Source organism: Rutidosis leptorrhynchoides, chromosome 8 (assembly GCF_046630445.1).
Source record: "Rutidosis leptorrhynchoides isolate AG116_Rl617_1_P2 chromosome 8, CSIRO_AGI_Rlap_v1, whole genome shotgun sequence".
Taxonomy (NCBI): Eukaryota; Viridiplantae; Streptophyta; class Magnoliopsida; order Asterales; family Asteraceae; genus Rutidosis; species Rutidosis leptorrhynchoides.
This window is the reverse complement of record NC_092340.1, coordinates 179,943,930-179,965,491: the sequence shown is the minus strand read 5'-3', so window position 1 is coordinate 179,965,491 and position 21,562 is coordinate 179,943,930.

The window sequence follows — 21,562 nt, the reverse complement described above, 5'->3', positions numbered from 1 at the left end:
ATATTGGGTTGATAATGCCTAGTCATGCAATGCTCTTTTAGAGAATCGGTTCATCCTTAAGAAGATTTCTGTCCTCATTTGTCTTAATTTTAGAACAAACACGCTTGATTTTTGAAAGTACTTTTTCAGAAAGTATCATTTAGTCAAAATTTTTAAAAAATTTACGTTGAGGACAAAGAATCTAAATAGTAGGTATACTCAAAAAGCTTAGTAATATTTTAAGTTAAGAACCTTTTCCGAGCATCCCATAGCTAATTACGGTGTACTACACCGCTATCCCACACTTAGAGGAACATTGTCCCTAATGTTCATTTTTAGATTTTAGGGAGCTAAAATCCCACACTTAGAATTTGAACATGTCGAAAAATGTATCTAAGCTCAATATTGGGTTGGAATCCCACACTTAGTGATAAGCTTAGGATAGGGTATAGTTTAAGGATATAACGAAGCAAAATAAACAAACGAATAGAAAGAAACGAATTATTCCCCTTGGGTGCTGTTATGAGCTGAGGATCTGAAGGTAGACTGAGTCGGAACCATCTTCTGTTGGATTCAAATCGGTATTCTTGAAGTGTACTCGAGCTTATTAGGGTGTTCTCATCCTCCATACACCATCTACCAATAACTTGCAATGAAATAATCAACGGGTTTCCTTGTCGTTTCATCATTATTCAAAGAGTCTCCTCCACAGGCATCAATGACTGTCTATTACTTGTAAATATGAAAAGATTAAACCTAGACAGGTGATTAAGCTGTAGACCATAGACTCACTGATTTGCGTTTTGATGAAAAAGTTATTTGAAAACTTGAGGGTTTCAAAATTAGGTTTTGAAAATTCAACAAATCAGTGTATGACTAACAAGCTTAATCCCACACTTAAAGTGTTGACTACCTTTAATTTTAAGACTTTTGAAATAATGTAGCAAATAATGCATTTAAGCTCAAGACAAGTAGGAGAAGTGGATTCGTCCTAAGAAACGTTAAAAATTTTATTTTAAGCTTCACTTTTCACTTGTATTCAAATAACCTAATTATCCTAATCTAACTACGACTAAAGCTATAGAAAAATAAACACACGGGTTGCCTCCCGAGAAGCGCTTGTTTTTGTTCGAGTCACGAGCCTGACTCTAGCCTTATTTCTCAGGAAATCTAGGCGGCTCCCTTGCATCCATCAGTAGACACAAGAGGTAATTTTAGAACATACCAATGTGATTGAAGTGGACATGGAATAAGGTATGTCCAATGAGAGGAGAAGGTGTTTTGAAGTGAATGCTTTGTTTAACTTGAGGTGTAACAAAGCTATCAACTTCTTTTACCTCCTTGATTTGTGCGGGTTGGTTAAATGGGTCCTCATATCCATGATGTGTATGTTATTATGTATTTGAGAGATGGTTTATAGGGTAGCCCTGACGCAAAACCTGACTTTCTTCTTTGTGACTTCAGGTTGGTCGTAATGTTGTACTCTAAGGATTTAGGTGGGATGATGTCCATTGACGTCTTCAATATGGTAGCAACATTAACAACTACTTCGGTGCTAGAATCCTCCATCTCTTTCTTCTCATCCGGGCTTTCCATTGTAGTGACCCGAACTTTTCCATGATTGTATATTATATGAGATTAATATTTATATGAATAAATGTTTTCAACATGTTAAGCAATCAAACTTGTTAAGATTTGATTAATTGAAATAGGTTTCATGTAGTCAATTGACCACCCAAATTGACCGGCAATTCACGAACGTTAAAACTTGTAAAAACTATATGATGATATATATATGGATATATATATATATATATATATATATATATATATATATATATATATATATAGTTAACATGATATTATGATAAGTAAGTATCTCATTAGGTATATTAACAATGAGTTATATACATAATAATGAGACTACTAAGTTAAGAAACTCGAAACGATATATATAACGATTATCGTTATAACGTCTTACTAAATACATATGTATCATATTAAGATATTGTTACACTATATTTAACATGATAAAATTATAATTATATATATCATTAAATATGTTAACAATGAACTATATATGTAAAACAAGACTACTAACTTAAGAATTTCGAAACGAGACATATATGTTACGATTATCGTTGTAACGACATTTTAATGTATATATATCACATTAAGATATATTCATACATCATAATATCATGATAATGTAATAATTTAACATCTCATTAGATATAATAAATATTGGGTTAACAACATTAAATGAGATCGTTAACTTAAAGGTTTCAAAACAACACTTACGTAATGACTAACAATGACTTAACGACTCAGTTAAAATGTATATACATCTAATATATTAAGATGTATTAGTACACTTACACTTTTTAAAGACTTCATGACACATACCAAAGTACTTCTACTTAACAAAAATGCTTACAATTACATTCTCATTCATTTTTCATCAACAATTCCACTCGTATGCACCCGTATTCGTACTTGTACAATACACAGCTCCTATATGTATATACTATTGGTATATACACTTCAATGATCAGCTCTTAGCATCCCTCATTTAGTCAAAAAACATGTGAAACCATCATTTGGCAACTAGCATGAATTATTACACAAAAAATCAAATTACAATTTGCATATAATGACACCATGGTTCACGTTTTTGATTACACTCTCATACACTTTCATTTTTCAATTTTATTTCATCCATTTGATCTCTCTCTAGTTCTATGATAATTTTCTAAGTGTTCTTCATCATATTCATCAAAATCTACATCAATCTAGCTCATAAATCCTAACCTATATCAACTTATAAAACAACTACTCAAGAAAACTTCAAGAACACTTTCAAGTTTGCAAGTCTACTCCAAGCTTTCTAATCCATTTCAAGTAATCATCCAAAATCAAGAAACCTTTGTTATTTATAGTAGGTTATCTTTCTTATTCAAGGTAATACTCATATTCAAACTTTGATTCAATTTCTATAAGTATAAACTATCTTAATTCGAGTAAAAATCTTACTTGAACTTGTTTCCGTGTCATGATTCTACTTCAAGAACTTTCAAGCCATCCAAGATCCTGTAAAGCTAGATAATTTCTTATCACTTCCATTAGGTTTACCTACTAAACTTTAGGTAGTAATGATGTTCATAACATCATTTGATTCATATATATATATAACTATTTTATTCGAAGATTTAAACTTGTAATCACTAGAACATAGTTTAGTTAATTCTAAACTTGTTCGCAAACAAAGTTAATTGATATGGCCGAAATGGACGGTTTTTTATTTGCGCGATGTCGTTAGTGTAGCGACCCGACCAAATCATTGTTTGACGGCGCCGACTACTTAGGTCCCGTTACGTGGTCATAAGTCTTTAACATGACGTTTGACCAAAATATGTCGCATTCATTTCATAAGTAAAAGGATGTTTCAAGTTTACAAAAGTAGTTCAAAGACTAGTTACATTACAATGTTTAACATACGAATGAAACCTATGCGACACAATTTAAAAGTTGTCAAAAGATGCTCCAACTATGCATGTATACTCGACATCCAAGCAAGTATCAAAAAGAGTGCGGAAGCATGTATCAAGTAGCGTTCAAGGACCTGAGAAAACATATAGAAAACTGTCAACGAAAACGTTGGTGAAATCATAGGTGTTTTAGTAAACGTTGCATTTGAACCACAAGATTTAATATAGTATGATTATCAAAATCATTTGCATTCCAAAGTTGTTATTTGTTTCGCGGGCACCCAATTATCAAACTTAACTGTTTTGCACCCTTTGCGTAGTGTAATAACATACACTAGACCCGAAAATATATTTCATCCGCTAACGGTAGCGAACCGTCCGAATGAGGCTCGTCAAGCCCATGTAATCACATAATATAAGTTCACGTTTACACCCTGCAAGTGTAACTAATGATAATTGAATTGAGGTTTTTTGTTCAAACCCGTACGTGGAATGTTCGTTTTCGTACTTGTGTTCAAAGTGTAAAAGCATGATACGTATATGTTTCTCATCCATAGTTTAAAGCATAAAATTTGTTTGAAAGATGGGACTATGATCTCACCTTGTGTACACGAGTAATAAGTACTTCAACAAGTAACGTGTGCAAAGAACAATGCTAGTCTTGACCTAAACAAATAGGTCGTATCAATAACGGTAAACGCGATAGGTCAAAGATGTTCAATTAGTCCTATGGCTGGTTACGACTCGATTATGTAGCATGTGAATCAAATTGTCTAAGTTTCATGCAAGATACAAGTACAGAAACAAGTTAGAAAGATTGCATAATCATTTGGTTAAGTTTGACAAAAAGTCAAACTTTAGTCGGTCAAAGTCAACGAAGAAGTCAACACGTTCGGGTCGGGTCCCGAACTATTTTTCTGAGGTTTTTATTCATATATAAGCATGTTAGAACAAGTTACATGTGAATCGGAGGTCCATAGCGTGCCAAACATTTTTCATATTTTGACCATGTAGGTCAGAATCAAACTACGCCTATTGTCGCGCCGCGACAAAGGCTGGCCGCGCCGCGGCATTATACGCGAGCTGGTACCTGGCTAGTTTCAGTTTTCTAAGTCTCAAATTAAAATTCAAACAAACATAGAACACAAACCGTAAACACTTAGAACTCGTATCTTATATCGTTAGAAAGGTAATTTGACAAAGAACACAACTAAATACATTTCACCAACCAAAAACTTCATTTTCAATAACCGACTTTCCAACATTTAATGCTCAATTAATGCTCAAGTTCATAAATGCACAAAATAGGATTCGGGAAATAAATGCATCCATATAACGCGCCGTTTCGTAGGTAATTAAGCATACAATACAACTAACTACTTACTAACAACAATTCATGGCATTCAATACATCAAAAGTTCATTTCAAGTTCATCAAACCCTAACCCAAATTCACCAAAATCACTAATCAAGTTTATGAAGTTTTCTAAAACAACCTACACATCAAATTGAAGCTAGTGATGTTAGGAACACATTTAATACATGCATTTATAACATTTAACAACATTTAAGCAACCAAATCATCAATCAAACACACCAAACTTTCAAGTTCATGCTAGTTATCAAGAATAACAAGATCGAACATATAAATTATATATTCATGTTAGACTTGAGCTACAGACACTAATTAACAACTTTATAAGTTTAAAACATCAAGAATACAAAATCTAGTGATTTTAGAAAGTTACCCAAATGAGATGTAATCGGTATGGAATCGAAGAGGAAGTTGCAAGGAGTTCAAATATGTAATTTGTTTTGATTGAAGCTTGCTCGGTTGGAATTAGATGATGATTCTTTGAAATGAAGATTGAGAGAAATTTGGAAAGTATTAAATGAAAATGAAAATGAAATGAAAAAGGAAATGGGGAGGTGGGGTTGACTAGTCAAAGCTAGTCACCTCTTTGGCACCTTGGAAAAATTAGTCCCTCAAGTTCGGTTGCGGGTGCGTGAGTTACCTAAACAAGATGTTTTAAAACGCGTATTAACGAAGGATGTTATAATCATATAACGGAATTTAAATAATTAAACGGAAAGTAAACGAAAAAAGGCGGGATGTTACATTACCTACTCCTTAAAAGAAATTTCGTCCCGAAATTTAAGTAGGCGTAGTAGTCGTTGTTTCTTCCTAGAAATCTTGCGTTTCTGGAACCGGGAAAAGATCAGGGTATTTCTTTTGCATTTGATCTTGTCATTCCCAAGTAAACTCGGGTCCCCTTTTGGCGTTCCAATGGACTTTGACAATCGGGATTCGGCTTTGTTTCAATGTCTTGACGGAGGTGTCCACAATTTCAACCGATTCCTCCACAAAATGAAGTTTGTCATCAATAGTAAGTTCCTCGAGAGGGATGACGATATCGGTTTCGGCAAGACACTTTTTCAAGTTAGATACATGGAAGGTAGGATGAATGGAGTTCAATTGAGGCGGAAGATCTAAACGATAAGCAACGGTTCTAATACGCTCCAAGATTTCGAAAGGACCAATATACCGCGGATTTAGCTTCCCGCGTTTCCCAAAACGGATTACACCTTTCCAAGGTGCGACTTTTAACATTACTCGGTCACCGACTTGAAATTCGAGGTCGTTGCGTCTTTTGTTGGTGTAGCACTTTTGACGACTCCGGGCTGTCCAAAGCCTATCTCAGATTTGTATGATCTTCTCGGTGGTTTCGTGAATGAGTTCGTGTCTGGTGATTTGCACGTCGCCTACCTCGGCTCAACAAAGAGGTGAACGACATTTTCGGCTATATAGCGCTTCAAAAGGTGCGGCTTTTATACTTGCGTGATAACTATTATTGTAAGATAACTCAGCGAGAGGTAAGTGCTTGTCCCAAGCTTTTCCAGAATCGACAACACAAGCTCGTAACATGTCCTCCAAGGTTTGAATTGTGCGTTCACTTTGTCCATCGGTTTGAGGGTGATATGCGGTGCTCATGTCTAAACGCGTTCCCAACGCTTCTTGTAAAATACGCCAAAATTTAGAAACAAAACGGCCATCTCGGTCGGAAATAATCGATATAGGTACACCGTGATGGGTTACGATCTCTTTGATGTAAAGTTGTGCAAGTTTTTCCATTTAGTCCGTTTCCTTCATAGCGAGAAAGTGCGCAGATTTGGTGAGACGGTCAACAATAACTCAAATGGTATCATAACCGCCCGTCGTTTTTCGTAGTTTGGTGATAAAATTCATTGTTATTCTTTCCCACTTCCATTGCGGGATTTCGGGTTATTGAAGTAACCCAGACGGTCTTTGGTGTTTGGCTTTGACTTTGGAACATGTCAAACACTTGGCAACATAAGTAGCTACGTCCCTTTTGATGTTCGGCCACCAATATTGTTCTTTAAGGTCGTGGTACATCTTATTGGCACCGGGGTGAATCGAGTATCGTGACTTATGGGCTTTATCCAAAATAAGGTTTCGTAGGTCCCCATATTTAGGCACCCAAATCCTTCTGGCATAATATCAGAGTCCGGACTCCCTAATTTCGAATCGAGAGATGAGAATGTTCAAGAGCTCGTGTGAAACGTTTTCATCGTTGAGAGACTCATCTTGGGCTACCCGAATTTAGCTATTAAGGTTAATGTGGATGGTGATGTTTAAGGCTCGGACACGAAGAGGCACCGCTCTTTCTTTTTGACTTAAGGCATAGGCTACTACATTTGCCTTTCCGGGATGGTAACGAAGCTCGCAATCGTAATCGTTTAAGGTTTCAATCCACCTTCGTTGTCTCATGTTTAGTTGCTTTTGATCGAAGATGTGTTAGAGACTTTTGTGATCGGTAAAGATAGTACTCTTGGTTTCATAAGGATAGTGTCTCCACATTTTAAGTGCAAAGACAACGGCTCCGAGTTCGAGATCATGTGTCGTGTAGTTTCGTTCATGAATTTTGAGTTGTCGAGAAGCATAAGAAATGACTTTCGTTCGTTGCATCAACACATACCCAAAACCATGTTTCGAGGCGTCACAATACACAACTAAATCATCGTTGCCTTCGGGAAGTGACAAGATAGGAGCAGTGGTTAGCTTCGTTTTCAAGATTTGAAATGCGGATTCTTGTTCGGTTGCCCAAACGAATTTTCTTCCCTTATGAGTTAACGCGGTTAGAGGACGAGCGACCAAAGAGAAATCTTTGATGAATCTACGATAGTATCCGGCGAGACCCAAGAATTGACGAATGTGAGTAGGAGTAGTAGGAGTCTCCCATTTACTAATGGCTTCGATTTTTGATGGATCGACTTTAATACCTTGGTCACTTACAACGTGACCAAGAAATTGAACTTCCTTCAACCAAAATTCACACTTGGAGAACTTGGCATAGAGTCGTTCTTGTCTTAAAAGTTCAAGCATAAGTTGGAGGTGTTCCTCGTGTTCTTCTTCGCTTTTAGAATAAACCAAAATATCATCGATGAACACGATAACGAATTTGTCAAGATACGATTTGCACACGCGGTTCATAAGATCCATGAACACCGCCGGTGCATTAGTGAGACCAAATGGCATGACAAGGAATTCATAACTACCATTACGAGTTCGGAAAGTAGTTTTGGAGACATCTTCCCCCTTAACCCTTAATTGATGATAACCCGAGCGGAGATCGATTTTCGAATATACACAAGACCCTTGTAGTTGATCAAATAGGTCATCGATGCGAGGAAGAGGATATCGGTTCTTAACCGTCAATTTGTTTAGTTCACGATAATCAATGCACATTCGTAGGGATCCGTCTTTCTTTTTAACAAACAAAATCGGAGCTCCCCAAGGTGAATGGCTAGGTTGGATAAAACCACGATCAAGTAGTTCTTGGATTTAACTTTGCAATTCTTGCATTTCAAATGGAGTGAGTCTATATGGTGCATGTGCTATGGGTGCGGCTCCCGGAATAAAATCGATTTGGAATTCAACCGGTCGATAAGGTGGAAGACCCGGCAATTCATCGGGAAATACATCGGAATAGTCACTAACAATTGGCACATCATCGATGTGCTTCTCATTAGACTCGACTTTCTTAACATTAGCAAGGATCCCAAAACAACCCTTACGGAGTAGTTTTCTAACTTTAATGCACGAAACAAGGTTGAGTCCGGTGCAACTCTTATCGCCATAAACAATCAAGGGTTCACCATTCTCGATAGGAATTCGGATTGCGTTAAGATCACAAAGGATGTGAGATTTTGTTTTGGCTAGCCAATTCATACCGATTATTACATCGAAGCTTCCTAGTTCCATGGGTGTCAAGTCAATTTCAAACTCATTACCCAAAATGTTTAACGTACACCCCCGGTAATATGTGTCAGCACTCAATAGTTTCCCGTTGGCCACTTCGATGGTATAAGTGGTATCTAGTGGAAGTGGTGGAGTGCTAAAAGAATGAGTCAAAGTCTTGGATACAAAACTCTTATCGGCTCCCGAATCGAATAAACAAGTAACATAAGTGTTGTTGAGGAGAAACGTACCCGTGACCAATTCATTGTCATCTCGGGCTTCCTCGGTGTTGATGTTGAAAGTTCGGCCGCGTGTGTTGGGGTTGGCTTTCTTCTTCGGACATGCATTTCTAAAATGACCCGTTTGGCCACATTCATAACAAGTACCCGATTTTTTTTGCATTGGGCACCTTTTGAGTGACGGGGGCGGCACTTCTACAATCGTTGGCCACATGACCACCCCTTTGGCACCGGTGGCAAAATAGATTGCTACATTCATCATAGTGGTGTTTGTGGCATTTGTTGCAAAAGGGTTTATTTCCGCCATAGCTTTTCTTGGCGTCAGAGGTGAAAGGCTTTTTGGTGAAGTTGTTGTTGTAGTTGTTGCTTGATTGGGGGGCTTCCCATTTTCTTTTGTTGCTGCCCGTTTTATCCTCGGCCTTAGGTGCCGGAACTACTATTTCATCAACCGTTTCGATTAATTGGCGGGCCATGTTTAAGGCTTGTTGTAGGTTAGCGGGTTTGGATGACATCACTCCTTGTTTGATGCTCTTTGGAAGACCATCCATATAGAGTTCAACCCTTTGAGATTCGGGGTTCACGAGGTTGGAACACATCAAGGATAGCTCGGCGAATCGTTGATTGTAGGCCTTGAGATCATTTCCGACCGCCTTTAAAGTTCTTAGCTCTTGTTCGAGCTTTCGAGTTTCTTCACGAGGGAAAAATTCGACGATCAACCTTTCCCTTAAATCGGCCCAAGAGAGGGCGTGAGCTTCATCGGTACCCACCGATTGTACATACATGTTCCACCACGTGAGGGCGATACCGGCAAAGGTGTGGGTGAAATATTTGACTTTATCTTGATCCCAACAACTGCTTATGCTAAAAACGGCTTCCGTTTGTTCGAACCATCGAGTGAGTACAACCGGTCCCCCGGTTCCATCAAAAGTGTGAGGTTTGCACCCCATGAAGGCTTTGTAGGAGCACCCTTCACTTGAGTTACCGGCCCCTTGATTGTTGTTGTTGTGGTTGTTGTTATTGTTGTTGTTGGAGGAGTGATCGGCCATGGCCGCATCCACGGCGGTGGCTATCATTCGTTGTAGAGCTTGTTCAGGAGTCTCATGGCGTGGCACACGACGAGGAGGCATTGTTCCTACAAAACACAAGAATATCGTTGATTAGTATTCTTAATAATACTAACCATGATATGGAATAAGGATAGAGAGAAATTTTCCTTGACTCACCTTAAATTCTTTATGTCATAATGTCGGAACGTTCATATGAGTCACCGTAATATAATCCCGGAAATTATATTACCCTAATTCACATGTGCCTTTGACATTATTTCACTAAGTCAAGGTGGCGTGTCAATTAAATTAAACAACGTGAGGTTAAGATGAAATAAGAGTAGATATGAGTAGAAACGTTCGAGTATAAATGCACAAGTAGTCAAGTAATTCCTACTTCAAGTCTATATGCCGATTGTAGTCTAGATTCACTAATGTACCCTACGAATCGGGGTTGACACCAATGAACTCTAAATCCCTACAACCAACGCTCTGATACCATCTGTAGCGACCCGACCAAATCATTGTTTGACGGCGCCGACTACTTAGGTCCCGTTACGTGGTCATAAGTCTTTAACATGACGTTTGACCAAAATATGTCGCATTCATTTCATAAGTAAAAGGATGTTTCAAGTTTACAAAAGTAGTTCAAAGACTTGTTACATTACAATGTTTAACATACGAATGAAACCTATGCGACACAATTTAAAAGTTGTCAAAAGACGCTCCAACTATGCATGTATACTCGACATCCAAGCAAGTATCAAAAAGAGTGCGAAAGCATGTATCAAGTAGCGTTCAAGGACCTGAGAAAACATATAGAAACCTGTCAACGAAAACGTTGGTGAAATCATAGATGTTTTAGTAAACATTGCATTTGAACCACAAGATTTAATATAGTATGATTATCAAAATCATTTGCATTCCAAAGTTGTTATTTGTTTCGCGGGCACCCAATTATCAAACTTAACTGTTTTGCACCCTTTGCGTAGTGTTAGAACATACACTAGACCCGAAAATATATTTCATCCGCTAACGGTAGCGAACCGTCCGAATGAGGCTCGTCAAGCCCATGTGATCACATAATATAAGTTCACGTTTACACCCTGCAAGTGTAACTAATGATAATTGAATTGAGGATTTTTGTTCAAACCCATACGTGGAATGTTCGTTTTCGTACTTGTGTTCAAAGTGTAAAAGCATGATACGTATATGTTTCTCATCCCATAGTTTAAAGCATAAAAGTTGTTTGAAAGATGGGACTATGATCTCACCTTGTGTACATAAGTAATAAGTACTTCAACAAGTAACGTGTGCAAAGAACAATGCTAGTCTTGACCTAAACAAATATGTCGTATCAATAACGGTAAACGTGATAGGTCAAAGATGTCCAATTAGTCCTATGGCTCGTTACGACTCGATTATGTAGCATGTGAATCAAATTGTCCAAGTTTCATGCAAGATACAAGTATAGAAACAAGTTAGAAAGATTGCATAATCATTTGGTTAAGTTTGACAAAAAGTCAAACTTTGGTCGGTCAAAGTCAACGAAAAAGTCAACACGTTCGGGTCGGGTCCCGAACTATTTTTCTGAGGTTTTTATTCATATATAAGCATGTTAGAACAAGCTACATGTGAATCGGAGGTCCATAGCGTGCCAAACATTTTTCATATTTTGACCATGTAGGTAAGAATCAAACTATGCCTATTGTCGCTCCGCGACAAAGGCTGGCCGCGCCGCGGCATTACACGCGAGCTGATACCTGGCCAGTTTCAGTTTTCTAAGTCTCAAACCAAAATTCAAACAAACATAGAACACAAACCGTAAACACTTAGAACTCGTATCTTATATCGTTAGAAAGGTAATTTGACAAAGAACACAACTAAATACATTTCACCAACCAAAAACATTATTTGCAATAACCGACTTTCCAACATTTAATGCTCAATTAATGCTCAAGTTCATAAATGCACAAAATAGGATTCGGGAAATAAATGCATCCATATAACGCGCCGTTTCGTAGGTAATCAAGCATACAATACAACTAACTACTTACTAACAACAATTCATGGCATTCAATACATCAAAAGTTCATTTCAAGTTCATCAAACCCTAACCCAAATTCACCAAAATCACTAATCAAGTTTATGAAGTTTTCTAAAACAACCTAAACATCAAATTGAAGCTAGTGATGTTAGGAACACATTTAATACATGCATTTATAACATTTAACAACATTTAAGCAACCAAATCATCAATCAAACACACCAAACTTTCAAGTTCATGCTAGTTATCAAGAATAACAAGATCGAACATATAAATCATATATTCATGTTACACTTGAGCCATAGACACTAATTAACAACTTTATAAGTTTAAAACATCAAGAACACAAAATCTAGTGATTTTAGAAAGTTACCCAAATGAGATGTAATCGGTATGGAATCGAAGAGGAAGTTGCAAGGAGTTCAAATATGTAATTTGTTTTGATTGAAGCTTGCTCGGTTGGAATTAGATGATGATTCTTTGAAATGAAGATTGAGAGAAATTTGGAAAGTATTATATGAAAATGGAAATGAAATGAAAAAGGAAATGGGGAGGTGGGGTTGACTAGTCAAAGCTAGTCACCTCTTTGGCACCTTGGCAAAATTAGTCCCTCAAGTTCGGTTGCGGGTGCGTGAGTTACCTAAACAAGATGTTTTAAAACGCGTATTAACGAAGAATGTTATAATCATATAACGGAATTTAAATAATTAAACGAAAAGTAAACGGAAAAAGGCGGGATGTTACAGTTAAGCTGCGGCTCGCCAGGATCAGCCACTCGTGGGAGAGGGTACAGTTTTAAATTTATATTTAGCGGGGCCTAAATCTTACTACTCCTTATGAGTAAGGGAAGTATGACCTAGAGTCGTATTTTTGAGATATCAGTAACATCGAACCTATATTTTAGCCTAAGATAGATGGTACAGATTTGGGCTGACCGTTCTAGCTGGTGATTAGGGCATTTCTTCAGCAGGGTTTTGAAACGCTCCCATGCGGTGTAAAGAGATTCATCGTAACTTTGTTTGAAGTTAATGATGTCATTCTTCAGTTTAGTTTGTTTAGAAGGAGGGAAATATTTGGTTAGGAATTTAGTAGCCATCTCCGTCCATGACGCGATGGAATCTTTTTCCAATCCTTCAAACCAAGTTTGAGCATGATGAGTGAGAGAATAGGGGAACAAGTATAGCCGGACTATATCTTGTCCTATCCCTGGCTGTTTGTAGGAGTTCGAAAGAGATATGAATTAATCAAGGTGAGAATTAGGATCGTCATTCGGTAATCCGTGAAACTGATAGCTATTCTGGATGAGCTGGATGATGTGATGTTTTAACTCGAACGAGTGTCCTTGAATCTCTGGAAATCTGATTGGTCCTCCTCGACCTTCAATCGAGGGTTTGGTATTTTCTGCTAAAGTAACGCGTAACGCCATTTGGTTTCTGATTCTTGCTTCCTTGCGTGCTTTAGAGATTATTGCGTCTGGATCAGGTACGAATAACAACGGCCCTGGTCTAGATCGGGTTTGGGTCATACACTGGGTATGCCTTTTTGTTTTTATATTTTCCGCAGATAAGCTAAATTATAATAAGCTAAACTAAACTAAGTTAATCTAAGATAATCTAATGTTAATCTAAGGTAATCTAATCTAAGGTAGTCTAAAGTAATCTAAAGTAATCTAATCTAAGGTAGTCTAAAGTAATCTAAAGTTCTCTAGCTAATTAACTAACTATCCTATGGTGGAATATGTTTTTGGTTCTGGCTACTGATTCCCTGGTATTTCGGTAACAGAGCTTCGCACAAACTATTCAACAAACCAAGTAGCCAGGCCGACTACGGAGAGGCAGGATCCTTTTGGTCCCAATATAATTGGCGACTGTTCGGAAAATCCAATAACCAAGCCCGTGTATAATTGTCTTTCTTAGACACCACTAAATGCTTGTGAATAAGTTTAATAGAGAGCAGTATTGCCTGATACCAGTTCCCCGGAAGCGGCGCCAAAAACTATAGTTTTTCTCTTGATATGGCCGAAACGGACGGTTTTTATTTGCGCGGTGTCGTTAGACCGCGGCTCGCCAGGATCAGCCACTCGTGGGAGAGGGTACAGTTTTAAATTTATATTTAGCGGGGCCAAAATCTTACTACTCCTTATGAATAAGGAAAGTATGACCTAGAGTCGTATTTTTGAGATATCAGTAACATCGAACCTATATTTTAGCCTAAGATAGTTAGGGAGTAGTGAATATTTATTTTGGGATTTTTTAATTTATAAGATAGATAAAGTAAATGCGATAAAATTTGTAATTCAGATAAGGTTAAAGTAAGCGCATACTATGACTTCATCAGTTATTCTGCCGAGATTACGGAATGCTGTCTCATGAATAGGCAGAGGCCTTGTATTCATTACACTGGTCCTAAACGCCCCTGTCATAAGACATGTCACTGGGTACTGCGTTAGGCTTGAAGATTCTGAATAGACAGCAACGTCCCTTACCCCCGACGCCCGTGCAGTCTGACTACAGGCATACACGTTCAGACGGCTCATCCAATTGAGCGACTCGGTTGGGTGACAGCTTACAACAACCGCTGTGCTTCAGCATGCACTGAAATGTCCCGTTCTTATTGATTAAAACGTTCCATATTAATTGATTTCGTTGCGAGGTTTTGACCTCTATATGAGACGTTTTTTCAAAGACTGCATTCATTTTTAAAACAAACCATAACCTTTATTTCATAAATAAAGGTTTAAAAAGCTTTACGTAGATTATCAAATAACGATAATCTAAAATATCCTGTTTACACACGACCATTACATAATGGTTTACAATACAAATATGTTACATCGAAATCAGTTTCTAGAATGCAGTTTTTACACAATATCATACAAACATGGACTCCAAATCTTGTCCTTATTTTAGTATGCAACAGCGGAAGCTCTTAATATTCACCTGAGAATAAACATGCTTTAAACGTCAACAAAAATGTTGGTGAGTTATAGGTTTAACCTATATATATCAAATCGTAACAATAGACCACAAGATTTCATATTTCAATACACATCCCATACATAGAGATAAAAATCATTCATATGGTGAACACCTGGTAACCGACATTAACAAGATGCATATATAAGAATATCCCCATCATTCCGGGACACCCTTCGGATATGATATAAATTTCGAAGTACTAAAGCATCCTGTACTTTGGATGGGGTTTGTTAGGCCCAATAGATCTATCTTTAGGATTCGCGTCAATTAGGGTGTCTGTTCCCTAATTCTTAGATTACCAGACTTAATAAAAAGGGGCATATTCGATTTCGATAATTCAACCATAGAATGTAGTTTCACGTACTTGTGTCTATTTTGTAAATCATTTATAAAACCTGCATGTATTCTCATCCCAAAAATATTAGATTTTAAAAGTGGGACTATAACTCACTTTCACAGATTTTTACTTCGTCGGGAAGTAAGACTTGGCCACTGGTCGATTCACGAACCTATAACAAATATGTACATATATATCAAAGTATATTCAAAATTTATTTACAACACTTTTAATACATTTTGATGTTTTAAGTTTATTAAGTCAGCTGTCCTCGTTAGTAACCTACCACTAGTTGTCCACAGTTAGATGTACAGAAATAAATCGATAAATATTATCTTGAATCAATCCACGACCCAGTGTATACGTATCTCAGTATTGATCACAACTCAATCTATATATATTTTGGAATCAACCTCAACCCTGTATAGCTAACTCCAACATTCACATATAGAGTGTCTATGGTTGTTCCGAAATATATATAGATGTGTCGACATGATAGGTCGAAACATTGTATACGTGTCTATGGTATCTCAAGATTACATAATATACAATACAAGTTGATTAAGTTATGGTTGGAATAGATTTGTTACCAATTTTCACGTAGCTAAAATGAGAAAAATTATCCAATCTTGTTTTACCCATAACTTCTTCATTTTAAATCCGTTTTGAGTGAATCAAATTGCTATGGTTTCATATTGAACTCTATTTTATGAATATAAATAGAAAAAGTATATGTTTATAGTCGGAAAAATAAGTTACAAGTCGGTTTTGTAAAGGAAGTCATTTCAGTCGAAAGAACGACGTCTAGATGACCATTTTAGAAAACATACTTCCACTTTGAGTTTAACCATAATTTTTAGATATAGTTTCATGTTCATAATAAAAATCATTTTCTCAGAATAACAACTTTTAAATCAAAGTTTATCATAGTTTTTAATTAACTAACCCAAAACAGCCCGCGGTGTTACTACGACGGCGTAAATCCGGTTTTACGGTGTTTTTCGTGTTTCCAGGTTTTAAATCATTAAGTTAGCATATCATATAGATATAGAACATGTGTTTAGTTAATTTTAAAAGTCAAGTTAGAAGGATTAACTTTTGTTTGCGAACAAGTTTAGAATTAACTAAACTATGTTCTAGTGATTACGAGTTTAAACCTTCGAATAAGATAGTTTTATATATATGAATCGAATGATGTTATGAACATCATTACTACCTCAAGTTTAGTAGGTAAACCTACTGGAAGTGACAAGAAATGATCTAGCTTCAAAGGATCTTGGATGGCTTGAAAGTTCTTGAAGTAGGATCATGGCACAAAAACAAGTTCAAGTAAGATTTTTACTCGAATTAAGATAGTTTATAGTTATAGAAATTGAATCAAAGTTTGAATATGAATATTACCTTGAATAAGAAAGATAACCTACTATATATAACAAAGGTTTCTTGATCTTAGATGATTACTTGGAATGGATTAGAAAGCTTGGAAGTAAATTAGTAATCTTGAAGGGATTTTTGAAGTGTTCTTGAAGTGTACTTCCTATGATGATTATAGCTTGATTCTTGAAGTGATTTTTGATGAAGATGATGATTAACTACTGGAAAAATACGTTCATAATAGTGTGTGTGTGTTGAGAGAGAATTAGAAAGAGAATTGGAAGTGAAATGGAGTGAATGATAAGTGGTAATTGGTGAGTGGGGTTAAAAGGAGTTCTAGTTAGTTGACTAGCTCATGGTAGAAGTTAAAATTGATTAGTAATACATGACATAATCAAGAGTGGAATCCCATGCTAGTTACTATTGGTATATACCCATAGTAAGTACGTTTTGAAGCTGTGTATAATACGGGTAAGAATACGACTAGAATTCTTGATGAAAGAAAAGAATGGGAAAGTAACTGTAACCATTTTCGTTAAGTATGAGTGTTTTGATATATGTCTTGAAGTCTTCCAAAATTATTTTAATACATCTAAATACACTACATGTATATACATTTTAACTGAGTCGTTAAGTCATCGTTAGTCGTTACATGTAAGTGTTGTTTTGAAACCTTTAAGTTAACGATCTCAATTAATGTTGTTAACCCATTGTTTATTATATCTAATGAGATGTTAAATTATTATATTATCATGATATTATGATATATTAATATATCTTAATATGATATATATACATTTAAATGTCGTTACAACGATAATCGTTACATATATGTCTCGTTTCGAAATCCTTAAGTTAGTAGTCTTGTTTATATGTATATAACTCATTGTTAATATACTTATGGAGATAATTACTTATCATAACCTCATGTTAACCATATGTATATCCATATATATATATCGTCATGTCGTTTTTACAAGTTTTAACGTTCGTGAATCGCCGGTCAACTTGGGTGGTCAATTGTCTATATGAAACATATTTCAATTAATCAAGTCTTAACAAGTTTGATTGCTTAACATGTTGGAAACATTTAATCATGTAAATATCAATCTCAATTAATATATATAAACATGGAAAAGTTCGGGTCACTACATGCACGTACGAAGTTTATATGCTTGGTGACTACACTAGCATGGTCTAGGACCGACAATGTACTAAGGGTCTAGTCAGATGTTTCACTACGAATGAGTCCTTAGTCTGAATCCAAAGATTGATAGACTTACTACAACCGGTGTGCCTCAGTCGATCTTACGTTGTATCTGATAGACTTCTCTTACCAAGGGGTGACACAGATAGTGTACTCTGAATCGGGGTTCGCGACTTCCCAATAACAGAGACTATAACTACGTTCTATTAGTTGGAAAAGCGATTGATTTTAAAGCATAATCGGAAAGCATTTCGATAGCATACACAAACCATAATATTATTTCGGCATTATAACTGCTTACATTATAGCATACACTAAAGATAACTACTCGCTAATCATGGAAACAATATAATAAAACATTATATAAGATAAAGGATAGAGGTACCCGTAGATTAAACGAGCTCCGAATACAAAAGTGACAACTTCAAGACTCTAGACCGCTCCTAATACAATCTTCAGCGTTCTTCTCCGGGTACTAGGTTTCCCGCACGGAGTCGAAGGCCTTGAGAGTATGACTAATATTGTACAAGAGAGAGAAAGAAGTGAATTGAAGTGTGTGTTTGAATGAATGACAAAGACTGTCATAACTCGTCCTAAACCATAAGGACAAATATAATAACATATGATCTCATCGCGAGGTACTGACCTCTATATGAGACATTTTTCAAAGAAAACTGCATTCATTTTTACAATACAAACCATAACTTTTATTAAAATACAAGGTTTAAACAACATAATAATGATTATCATTTAGAGATAATCTTAGCCTTACAAACATTACATGTGATGATAATAATACGATTTCTAACGTATTTTACATTACAAATCCTCCGATATGCAGTTTTATTTTTGACACAAATATGCATACTCCAGATCTTGCTTAAATTCAACATGATGCAGCGGAAGCTTTTAGTTATCACCTGAGAATAAACATGCTTAAAACGTCAACATAAAGTTGGTGAGATATAGGTTTAATGCCGGCAGCGTTATAAATATAGACCACAAGATTTTATATATAAACGTTTTAATAAAAATATTCTAAGTTGTTGAGCACTTGATAACCATACTTAACATTTAATCAACGTCGCATATTCCCTTTATTATGGAATCTTACTACACCGTACCAAGTGTAGTCACCGAAACGAAGTACTGTGCAACCGTTGAATACTGGTCGTCCAGTCCGGTTGGGATTGTCAGGCCCGATAGATCTATCAACAGGATTCGCGTTTAAAATACCGCATGTAAATAGTAGTTACCAAGTTACAGGGAGGTATGCCAGTGGTACAACTCAATGTAGAATATATATTTTTAATCACTTGTGTCCATAGCGTAAATCATAAAATGCATGTATTCTCATCCCGAAATATTTAGAGTTTAAAAGTGGGACTATATACTCACTTTTGCCTTGAAGGTATTTAACTCGACTTGGTCTCCGATAGATATCACGAACCTAACCATATATATAATATATCAACATATTTTCTTTTCAAGTAATCGTTACATATATATATATATATATATATATATATATATATATATATATATATATATATATATATATATATATATATATATATATATATATATATATATATATATATATATACTTATAATACTTTTAATATTTTCTTAGTCCGTAGTTAGCAGTCCGATGTTAGTGGTCCACAATTAGTTGCTCAATAAAATAAATAAAGACCTCATCATATTCGTATTGATCAGAATTAATCTCGACCCATGGTACCATGTTGTCAAATGACGTGTTGCGTACATAAAGTACCGTGTTGTCAAATGACGTGTTGCGTACAATCATGAGGTCTTATGATTAATCTTCTCGTGTTGTTTACGGGTGGTCCTGAAATATATAAAATCAAATCATGAGTAATTATATATAAAATATCATATTAATTAGAAAAGATATGATTAATTAAATTTTTCTCCAAATATTTTCGTAGCTAAACTAGCTTCGGATACCCGATCTTGTTTTAGTCGTAGTTTCTTCATTACAACTCCGTTTTTGTTAGTTCAACTTGCCACTTCCTTGGATCGAGTCAAATTTTAAGAATATGAACTGTAAATACCTTGGTTTACAATCGGAATCACAGGTTATAGTTCAAACTTTAGGTGAATCTTATGAAAATGATCAAAACAACAACTAAATGTTTATTTTTGTAAAAAAAATTGTTACACTTTGAGTTAAACCATGAAATTTTTATGTGTTAACATATTCATAAGAAATATCATTTTTCCAAGATTTGAACTTCCAATTCAAAATTTAAAATGGTTTTTAATTATCCAACCCAAAACAGCCCCCGGTTGCACTCCGACGACGTAGATTCAGTTTTAAGGTGTTCTTTGTAAAAACAAGTCGTATCTTGTTAAATTAGCATATCATTATGATATATTACAGGTATTGAAGTGTTTTAAAAGTTAAGTTAGAAGGATCTATTTAGTCTGCGAACAAGTTTGAAATCATTCAAACTATGTTCTTATTGTTAAAATTTAATAACACTAAATAAGATAGCTATATAAATATGAATCGAATAAGATTATGAACAAGGTTACTACCTCAAGTTACTTGGACAAAGTTACTGCAAAAGATAAGAAAAATCCTAGAACCAAAAGAGTGGTGGAGTTGGATTGAAGATTGGAAGCAACTTAGGACATAAACTTGAAATGAAAGTAATATCTTGTAGTGTTCTTGTTTGATCTTGATATGGTGGTTATTAAGGTGATTCTTGAGAGGATTTTTGCTGGATTTCTTAGGGATGCATGAGGCTTACAAGTGTGTGTTCCTATCTAGAGAAATTTTGTAGTAAAAATTGAAAATGGAAGAGGTATATAAGGCCATATAAAACGTGATTATGGGGGGAACATGGACAAATTTCTAAACTTGTAATCTTGTGAAATTGTCATACTAACTTACAAATTCTAATTACCTCCTATCTAGGGCAGATTTTAGATTGATTAGGATGTTGATTTGATGTGTATATACTAATAGTAAATACGTATAGAAGCTGGGTATGATACGGGTACATATACCCTAGATATACGTATAGAAATCTTGAGAAAACGGAACGAGGATTCAAATATAGCTATCTTTTGTAAGTATACTTATATTGTTTTATGTATAAAAGCCCTTTAAAAGTGATTAAATACATATCTATACGATACATGTATAAGCATTATAAGTTTTAAGTATTTATGTCAAAGAACGTTACGTATAGTTATCGTTTTGAAAACTTAAGTTAGTAGTTTCAAAGTATACTAATATCTCATCATTATTAGTACACAATAAGATGTTAAACCATCCTTAGATCATGTTAAATATATATAAATACATATATATACACAAATGTATAATTATCGTATGTTATATAGTTCGTGATATCATCGGTCAAATTGGACGGTCAAACGTTGTGTAAAACTCTTTTCAAAAACATAAGTCTCAACAATTTAGATTTCTTATCATGTTGGTAAGGTTTAATTTATGTAAATATTAATCTTATAAGTATAGAACGATCAGAAAAATCCGGGTCATTACAGTACCTACCCGTTAAATAAATTTCGTCCCAAAATTTTAAAGTTGTACCTATTTTGCGTTCTCGGGA